This window comes from Linepithema humile, chromosome 4, assembly GCF_040581485.1.
Source record: "Linepithema humile isolate Giens D197 chromosome 4, Lhum_UNIL_v1.0, whole genome shotgun sequence".
Classification (NCBI taxonomy): domain Eukaryota; kingdom Metazoa; phylum Arthropoda; class Insecta; order Hymenoptera; family Formicidae; genus Linepithema; species Linepithema humile.
The window spans coordinates 27,824,901-27,836,257 of record NC_090131.1 but is presented as its reverse complement, the minus strand read 5'-3'; positions in this window follow the sequence as shown (position 1 = coordinate 27,836,257).

Below are 11,357 nucleotides of genomic sequence, written 5' to 3'. Positions count from 1 at the left end.
TAAGAATTCTTGCTTATTCAACTTTAGATATGTTTAGAGTTAATAAAAAAAAAGAAAAGCGGAGCAAATACCAAAAGTTAGTATTTCTATGGTATATTTTTTAGTACATTATTTTCTTTCTTTTAGGCAGGTAATTATAGCTTTGATTATGAAATGGATATAATATGATCTCTTAGCAACAACAGTGTCATTAAGGTAAACCTAGAAGTTTATAGACTTTTAGTGACAGATAACGGCATGATAACAAGAATCTTCTAATCTGTAGCTATAAATATGCCATGAATATAAAGATAGATCGAATGACTTTTTTACAAGAGTTTACAAGAGCACGCAAAATTGTTCAAGTAATTTTCCAAATATTCTTAAAATTATTGTAATTATGACATTAATTTATCATATAATTTATCGTCAATGTTCATATCGGATTTTTATTTCGGAGTAAAATCTATGCTGCACATTTTACGAGCTGCGACTTGTTAAGGGTAAACGTCAAGTGAATATAAGTCTGAATATGAGTATATAATTCAACCTTTTAATTTAATTTAGCTATCTCAATGATTTTAATATTCTCATTAATATTTAAATTGACCGCCTTTTGAACCGTATTAAGTCAGGTGGGACACCTGACTGAATATTGACACTTCTATTCTCTTCGCATTGTCAGTTGGTCATCATGTAACCTAAAATAACCGTTCGTGTCTTGTTATCCGTCTCCGCGCGTAAAAATAATAAGTGTTACAAGTATTGAATCTAATAACGAATGTGATTATCTTAATCTATCTGTTGCATAACGCAATCGTAATTAATGCGTATCGCGATATTCATGTCTCAATAGATGTCGCGCGGCTAAAGAATTTTCGCGCGTTTTGCAAACGTATGAAATTAGGCACTTGATCAAGTTTCGAAATTACCAATCAGTTCGCGTCACGGATCGTTGGTGTACAGTCGAATTGCAACCGCCTCGCGTTCATCGCGTTTTTTTACCCTTCCCAAGTGAATTCCGCGTACGAATGAATCTCGGGATCATCGAATCTAGCAACGGACAATCGCGTTGGTACATCACGATGGATGAATCAAGACAGGTAATCTTGCTTGCCTATGATATTTGTCGAGAGATCGTTCGCGTCCGTTATGTTGATGTTTTACTTGTTGTATTGCGATCGCTTTATGTTCTCGCGTGTATTTTCGTCAGTTCCGAGCTAATTCAGTAAACAAATATTGGAAGTACGATATCTAACAATGCGCGATCATATCAGTTGGATCACACAATCGTAGTTAATGCGAATTTCGATATTCGTCATATCTCAATAAGGCATAGCGCGGCTAAGCAATTTTTTCGCGAACGCACGAAGTTATGCTTCTCACGTGACCAAATTTCGAAATCAACGTTTGTCAGTTTGCGTTACGGATCGTCAGTGTAAAATCGAATTGCGGTCGTTCGTCGTGTCTCCCGTTTTACCTCCCGAGCGAATTTCGCGTACGTATGAGTTTCGTGATTGTCAAATATGACGGTGGGCGGTCGTCTCGATGTATTATTTGGCCTACGCGACGAACCGCGTCTCTCGACATTCGTAATCGGAGCTCGTCGCTTCGCCGAAGAGATTCGTCGAAGAGATTTGTTTTCGGGTATACATATTTCACGTATTTTGTAGTGTTTGCTCATTCGATGAGTAATTTCGCGAGCGTAACCATCTAGGAATATCCGAAATCCGTCGCAATGGATGAATCAAGATAGATAGTTTCATTTCTCGATACTTGCAAAAAATCGACATTTATGTCCGCCATGATTTTTGATTTTTTTACTACCGAGTTTTGTTCCACGGTGAATTCTGCGTACGAACGGGTATCGCGTCTATTGAATCTAGGCGATAGGCAATCGTCTCGGTTTTATTTGATTCGTACAATGGTTAATACATTTGTCGGTGATTCATAATTTGTGCTCATCGCTTTGAATTTTATTCGGAATTTTTCCGCGTTGAGTGAAAGCGTGAACTTAGGTACATGATCAAGTTTTGGTACAACTGGTTAGTTCGTATCGTAGGTTGCCGGTGTGTAGCCGATTATTTCACACGCGTTTTTTACTCCTTTCGTACTAGTTCCACGTACGAATGAAAATCTCGAGCGATATTAAATTCGTGGGTGGTCGTCTCGTATTATTTTCTACACTATCATGATTAGCCGCGTCTCTCGATTATTCGTAATCCAAGCCCGTCGCTTTGTGTTTCGTCGAAAAGACTTATTTCCGAATATACGTGTTCTGAGTATTGCGTGTTACTAGTGTTTGTTCATCCGACAAGCGATGTTATCAAGGAAAATCGAGGAGCACCAAAGAACACAACTGATGTGAATCAAGACAGATTATTTCGTTTACTTACGATCGGCATCCGAGTTCGCCACGATAATGTTGAAAACGTGTTAAGTGTAATAAGTCGTGAGTGCCGAATAAATTTACGTTTGTAATTAATGTATCGTTCAATCGGGTTGTGTTGTGATTGATGTTAATCACATATTCCGTTGGATTTGTTTACGAATACGCAAATATTCACTATTGTCGGGAGTGCCGAATTAGTTTACGGGCGATTATTTTAATCGACTTATAATCGGATTGTAATTACACATGTTTTTTATAATCGATATCGATTCAAGTTCATTGAAATAACGGAAGTGCTGTATTATTTCGCGCGTTTTGCGTTATTCGCGAGTGTAATCATGTACTGTGAGTGAATGAAAAAGCATCGAGAACCATTATTAATGATTACTACAAACCAGCAGGATACAGCAGGATTAATCTGGAGAGGCAGTGCTGGTCATCTGCGATATTCCGGTAACGGTAAGTGAAAGCTTTTTAATTATTTCTTAATTTTTCGCACAGCGTAGAATTTGTTCTGGGAACAAAAATATATTTTTCTCTCTTATAAATTCAAATTTTTTACAACTGATATACCTATAAATATTCTTAAATTGTATAAAACAATTTTAAGAAGAAATTAAAAATCTAAATAAGATACGTAATTTGCATGATTATAATGCAATAATTATTTTGGAATTCACACGTGTGTGTCATGGATCTATTATATATTATTGCAATTTTTCCAAAGTGTACGTTGAATAGTATATGTCGCGAAATTATTAAACAAATTGAGATCGCATATATTTAACACACTTTTAATTTTTTAATAATTTAATAATAATAATTATGAGATTGATGATGCAAATTGTGGTTAAATACAATTAATCTGATGAGTTTGAATAGCACGATGATCAAGTTTAATAAATTGAATACATAAAATCAGTAGCAGTTCCTAGAAATGCCCCTTGCTAGAAACGCGATAGACATGAGGTCGTCGTCGTGAGTTGTTTACGATACGCATGTTTACGAAATTGTATTTCGCCGAACTCCGTTTCTTGCACAATTCCATGTATCGAGTTTTTTCTTTGCCGGGACAGTTTGCATTGTTATGAGACTGCGTGCCTCTGCTATGGTGTTTATAAACAAGGTTTAGTCGAGAGCTACTAGTAATAAATATCTAACATATTGAAATCGTCAAGCAGTATATTAAAAAAATGTTTTATATGCATATAATCAAATTGGATTAATAAAAGTTATGTCAGTTTAAAGTTAGGATAACATATTTTCTAAAGGTTTAACTTTGTCAAGCAAAAAGTCTAAACTTTATTTAGCACTTAACCAATGTTGATGCATTTTAAAAGTTAAAAATATTTGCAATGCAATATTTTTTACTTATATGCTACAATATTAGTATATTCTTGTATATATTTATCAGCTGAATAAATGAATAATATATGAATATAATATAACAGAATGAAAAATCTAATAAGTAATAAATTGATATTTTTAATTTAGAATTTAAATAGTGATATTAGATACATATTGGATATTTTAGATGTTTAGTTTAAAAAAAAACCTATAATACAATCACTAAATTGGATCACCGAATTACTAATTTGATGATCATACAAAGAGACAATATCTCTTCTTCTAAGAAACGAACATTTGCGTTTTGAATGATAAATGTACTCGCTATGAAAATAACTTTAGCCGGAGGAGAAACGTTCATGCATCGCAAGGATCTCCTCCCGATCGTGACTAAAAATGGTGATACGGGTCGAGCTTCTCTCGCCGGGGGCGGATCGGGATCGAAGCCCCCGGGATGATCAGCTGCACTCGTTTTCACGGTCGCCCAGATGTATCTGTATCTTGCAAGAGGAAACCTTGTGTGCACATATTTAGATTAGGGTCTCTCGTGATTTATGCACTATCGTACGTTACTGGCAAGACATTAATTGGAGCTCCCTGTTTTTCTGCTTATTAGATTGACAGTTACAATAACGAGTATAGTATTTCTTTTTTTTTTAAATCTTTTTTGATATTTGAAACTTCGTAGAAACTTGTTTTTTAATCGATTGTAACCACGGATTTTTTAATTATATTCATTTTCTGTATTTTTTTTAACGAATAACGATAATTTTTCGAACGAGTTATAATTTTTAGATATCTTATATAGTAATAAAATACAAAACAACATCATATTTATTTTTATTTATTTATTTTTATTCTTTATGAGCACTTTATAAGCACTTAACCGACGTTCTTGATAATATCGAGTTCGATTAATAATATCACGAACATAACACTGCGTGATTGCATATCTATCACACGACCACAATCATTCTGAGACGATACGTGTCTCGACTTCGCGCCGATGGCAGAAAAAGATCGAATCCCGCGGGATTATCGTCCCGCACGCGCGCGTATGCGTATGTGATTAAAGCGTGCTACGGATGCCGATGCAGCGCCGGTGCCACTTATGCCGATCGTTATAGCAAGTCTAGGAGGAATATCGGTGTAATTTACCTTCGCGCTGCACTTATATTGCAACCGTACGCGGACAAACCAGTTACGAATTATCGTCGCGATGGTGCGGATAATCTGGTCGTGGCACAGGGTGTATATTTTGATACCACTACTGTAGGCGCATACCGCAGCGCGAAGTAACGCAAGGTCGACTGCGGCAGGATTTTATACTTTATTATTGCAGATACGCGGGGCAATACGCGCGCCTTATCGAACCTTTTACGCGTGCTATAATCAAGATAAATTCGCGAGGCGTATATTAATCGATAATCATGTTGACAGTATGCGGCGCAGGTAGATTAATGGAACGGCGTATAAAAATGAGCGGCTGAATATTCATGAAACATCAGAGAATTTCGGTCTTCCGGGAAGGTGCTATTTGTTGGGCAATAATCAACATAGCGCAAGGACAGCGCGGCGCTTTATGCAAATTTAGGCAAACGATCGTATCGCGTTTTCGAAAAATACAATAATCCCGATCGTGGCGCTTCGGTGCAACTGTTCGTTAATCAAGGAGTTTTCGATAAACTTAACGATTATCGTGACTGCCGGTATGGGCGGACCGGTCGAAGAAGCTGCCACAAAGTTGCTGTACGTGCGTTTAATAGGCAGCACGGCGGGATCTTACACACGCATCACGCATGTGCAACGTTACATTAAATTATTCAGTTCGGCGATACTATCGGCAAAAGTGTCACTTTTGCGTCAATAAGTAGTACTTTGTATTAAAGTGGTTAAGAAATTTTCGCCCCACCGGTAGATTTATCTTTATGTACACCAGAGAATCTTTAAATAGAATCTCTTAATGATTTTGATTTTTGTCGACCGTTTGGCGCATAGAAATTCTAGTAGATTTTCTCAATTTGATTAAAATATAAGTAATGCAATGGATTTCGAACATCGCGTGATTTCTGCGGCACGTTAATCACATGATAGTGTGAGAAGTGTTTCGTTATGTGGGCCAGGTATCTTAACCGCACGCACAATGGTCTTCCATAATGAATTTACTAGTTTCGATGCGGTTAACTCTCGGTTACACGTAGATTGCGTCTACCCGACTCGGAACTCGTAATTTACAATCAGAACCGCAACTGCATGCGGAGGCGAAGATTATAATTGCTTTAATAAACCAGAAAATTCTGATGTGAGTTCTTCATTGCGGCAAGTCTTTTATATACCGCGTTTACTTTCTGTAGTTTTTTCTTCTTTTTTTTCTGTTAATAACCGTCTATACTAAATTTTAATATGCCGAATTTTATTAACATTACGGACTATTAGTAAGTATTAAATGTGACAGCTACATAAATCGAGTACAATAATAAACTCATATTTACGGTATAAATACAAAAAAACCAGCTGAACTTAAGTATTAAAAATTAGTCATTTCGGATTTTATGACATTATAACTTTAGCTTCATAAAACTTTCATGAACGCTTCAAGATTTCGAAGTGCGTGTCGAATCCGGTTTGTACTCTTCAGGGTACGGATTATTGAAATAGATACGCCATATAATTTAATTTCAACGCGGAAAAAATCTCGCATATCTTTGATAAAAAGGCGAGTAGGAAACTCGTGTGGCAACGTATCTTTTCACGACGTATATACATAGTTATCTTTAAATCGCCCATCCCGCGGTTTCTTGCTCGAGTTCCGGCGTCTTGTAGAGACGTTGGCTCTTCTCAGGCGAATTGCAGCTGCGCGGCTTAAAACTACATTTCCACATGTCGGCGGCAATTTTAATAGTAACGTCATTCCTCGGTTATTACGAGTCGCCCAAGGTCTTGATCCTGTTCACTACTTTTCCTTTGTTTTATTTTGATCATTATCGTACGAATAGAGAGCATTCACCTCTGGAAACAACCGCGAGATATCTATACATATGATTGATAAGCCAACCATTCATTTTTGTTCATGATTCTACATTTAGAAATAAATGATGGTTTTTTTATTATTATTATGTTTATCGATGAAAAATAATTTTTTAGCATAAAAATACGTTTAAACAATGCAGAAAGAAAAAATAAGACAGTTTATTTAAGGAAAAATAAGACAAGAATGTAACGAATTACTAAACGCGTATGTAAGATGTTTCTCAGAAAATGTCAACCGTGTTACGAATTTGACAAAACTGCGAAACGTTAGAAGCGAAAACATATCAAACAAAACGCCTTTGTTTTTTCATCTTCACCGCCGTTTCAAATTCCCCCTCGTTACTTGATCAACTCTAGCAACATCGTGGCGCATGAACAGGTACAGAGCTCGAGATGCAGGTCATTTCCCGGTCAACGACCTATCGTTCGTAGGGTTGCACCGGACAAAAACCATTCCCTTCATGCCACAAAGTGCCTATCCCAACCAGCCAGCGGCGTAGAAAGTTTTGTCCGTCCCGATAGTTTCCCACAGAGTACATTGTTCTCTAGATCAACTTATTCGGACCATTTCTTCACGTTAAAAAATGCTATTGCTAATAATAGCTTATTTTACGATCACCTTTTCTTACAATATTTATCCTCGTTTAAATTCAAAATAGATCCTCATAAATATGCAAAAGATATTCAGCTGCTCAAAATTCTGAAAGCGAATATTGTGTTTCAAATTGATATCGATATAACAGCATAACTTTGCATAATTAAAAGCTGTCACCTTGACGAATATAGAGGTATAGATCCGTTACGTGGTATATTTTTGGTTACCTAATTGTATGTAAATATAAAGTCGAATCACAGCGTCAAAATAGAGTTTTCAAACACTAGCAACATTGTGCTTTGGAAATCAGTGGTCAAAAATTTTTTGGGCGCGTATCAACTCGATTTATGACCTATGCGGGATGACTCTCAATGGAAACTTTTATAGTCAAGAATTTCCGTGTTGCTAAGAGAGCACCGGCCAAGCCGGTTTTTTTAAATCCAACATCCGTTGCTATGACAAGAAAATTGTGCGCCGGTAGAAAATCGAAAGAGACGAGTAATTTCCAACGCCGCACGCTGTCGTGTACGAACCTTTCGGTCCGCGCGTTCGTTCCCTGCAATTACGCAATTAAAGAGATGTTTCGATCCCTCCAATAGAATTCCGCTCGCAACATTGTTGCGGTGACAGAAATGAATCTCGCTCCGAAATTGTAATCATCTTATTTTTCCGGCTGTTAAAAGGGAATTTTCTCTGAGTGAGATCAGCAAAATGATGCCAATCACTCATGCCACGTTAAAAATCGGTCCTGCGTCGTTTTGCAATTCATGGCTTCAATTTCGTACCGGCGTAAGAGGCATCGCAGGCACGATGCAGCGACTAGCGAAGCGAATCGAGAGAGGAGGAAACCTTAGCGGGGCCTTGGACCGAAATTACTTCGAGGAATGCAATCTCCTAACCTCGCGCAACTCTCGAAAGAAACTACAATTCAATGTGCGCGCGGCGAGATGATCCCCCAGCGTTCTCAGATTCTGCGTTAATAAAACCGCCCGTAAAGACGCGAGAGAAACTGAGTATTCCGTCCTTTTTTTCTCGCCATTCTTCTCTTGCTCATCTTCTCACGTGTGTTATTGCTACTCGTTTTTTTACATTTTCTGGCTTGATTATTATTTACGATGGAACATATATAAAAAAGAATAGTAGTAATTTGTGAGCCGCAGCTATATTGTAACTTATGCAATTTCGAATCAGTAGAATAGTTAGACGGACTGCAAACACTCAAAAAAATATTTCGCTGATGTAGTTAGATTTCTAAATATCGCAACAAGAATGTATCGCTATTTTTCGTATCTGTGAAAACATTGTTTGTCACATACAGAATTTATAGCAGTAATGTTCTAGCAATAGCTTCTGAAAAATTTAGGTACCATTGCTAAATGTTATTCATTGCATGATCTAACACGTGATTGATCTTATATAGATAGGCGCTTTAGAGAAACTTTCTTTTTCAAGTTCACAAACAATACAGATATATATTCTGTTTCTGTCATCTAAACTTATTAAGTAATTACATATGCAATATCACAACAGTTGCTAATCATTTATCTGTTTTAGTTAATTTTTTACACCTAGAAAATTTTAGCTATTATTGCAAGATCATTTTTTTGAGTGAACATTCTTGAATGCTACAAGAAGATGAAATTCTACCGGTTATTCATTATTTTATCTGCATCAATCAGTTCTTCAAGAATTCGTGCAGTGCATTCGCAAGCAGAAAAAGAAAATGTGCATACAATATGCAAGATCTTGAAAAATATCAGTAATCACTAATGAATAAATTCTGCTTGTAATTATGCATTTGCTTATAAATTTTGTTAATAAAATGGATAGAATTTTCTAAATTCTCTCGCTATGGTTTTGATAAATATGCGAATATTCGAAGTGATTTTTTTTTCACTGAAGTAAACTTCCCGTTTTGGCGGAACAGCTCGACACTGCCTCGTGCTAAGTCGATAAGAAAAAGCTGATAACAAGTCTGTATGTACATACATACACGTCAGATTAGGTTTTATCGCGATGTCTATATAAACATTGAAAACCAGTAACTGTCGCCCAATCTTATAAAACGTTTGTAATAAATAAACACACATGCTCATTCTGTTCAATAAAATCTTAAGATCTTGTTACCTCGCTGTATATACAGAGAAATTTTTGAAAATAAATGTACAAAATGTTTAATGTGCTATACGTAATTTCTGTAAATTTCAATCGGATTTTATGGCTGTGATTTGAGAAAATAACAATTAAAATAAGGAAAAAATACACATATATAAGTTATATACATATATGACAAATTGCATATTTAATTTTACACTTTGACAAATTGCACACTTAATTTTTATGTGTTTCTCTATTTTAAGAGTCTCAAAATATGCTTGATGTTTCTCAGATCAATCAGCTTCCATAAAAATGTTTTTTTTTTTTTTTTTTTTTTTCAAATTTTAATTGTTATTTTCTCTCGCGTCACAGCGACAAAATCTGATAGAAATTTATAGAAATTACATATATCACATTAAATATTTTCTACATTTATTTTCAATAATTTTTGTTCGTATTTTATTTCTCTATATATACAGCGGGGTAACAATCTTAAAATACAACTAACACAGAAAGTTTTATAAAACGCGAGAAGGATAATTGTCTGTTTTTTGTAAGAACCCATGCCTGGTCTCAATTGCTTATTTCGCAAGAAATTATGAAGGAAGAAAGTTTACTGCGCGATTATTTACGAGCGTCTCGCGGAAGAGTGTTTTATTGAAAAAGCTATAAATCACGTAATGACAAAAGCCATCAAAACATCGCGTAAATACCGGAGAATCTCTGCGAACAACGTTTCTGCAAGGTTCTCGGCCCTTTCGACAAACGCCATTATGGTCACGAGAAACAACATGGGGGTCAACGTCTCTTTCGTAAACAGATCGCTTACGCTCAAGGCCGCCAGCGTAGTATGCGCCGCGCACACTTGAGATTTTCGCATGCACCACAGAGATTCATCCGCAGCCAGATAATTCTTCTTCTTTCTTGCGAGAATATAAAATTCAAATCTATATACTTGAAACTTAATCATTCGTTCATTATTGTAGGTTGGATATTTTTTTTCAAATAAATGGAAAAACGATACGCAAAAGTTTTATTTGATAGATTTATCTGAAAGGTCAAAAGATTATTCTCATATACGATTTATTTTGAACTTGTATAATTCTACTGTATTTTGCGATATTTTCAAATTTTTCAATACAGTAAAAGGACAAACGGGCATCATAAAGATCTGTTGACGTTGTGATTTTACACCTGCTTATACAGCAAACATTATTATGGTTGCATGGCAAGTACTGATCTTGTAATGATAACAAAAGAATTAATATCGTGACGCTTGCTAATTAACAGCGCATGACTGATTATGAAAAGACGTATTCGCGCGCATGTCTTTAAGCGCAGAATCCGCGCGCGACTTTTCGCAGAGAGCTGCTGCATCAGCGGCTTACCATCCAAAGGAGTGATGCAATAGCGAATGCACAAACGTTGCGATTTTGTACGCGTGCCGCATATGGGAGAACCCTGTGATAAAAGCAAATTACCCACATAAAGCGCAAGCTATTAATAATAATCATTACTTGATGACTCTCCCGATCAAAACTTACGAGCGTTATCAGAGTGCATATGTGATTCAGAAAAAATTTTTAAATTTTACAACACGTCATTCTTCAAAAAATTAGCGTGAGAAATAAGATGCCGCGAGCAAGGGTAGTTTTTAAAAATTGTTATGATTGTTTTCCGCGAAATTTCATATTTTTTTTTATACTTCTGCGCTTTTAAGATTGTTAATAATTTTATATTTTTCACAAGCAATATTTATCATGTAATTAACATTTCTCAGACGAGCATATTCGTGTACCGCGATTCCTAGAAGATCCGCATTTAAATTGCATCGTGCATCTCGCCGGTAATAAATTTCTTCGCAACACGAACAACTGCATATCGTTAGGCAGCCGCACGATATTTTATATTTATCGC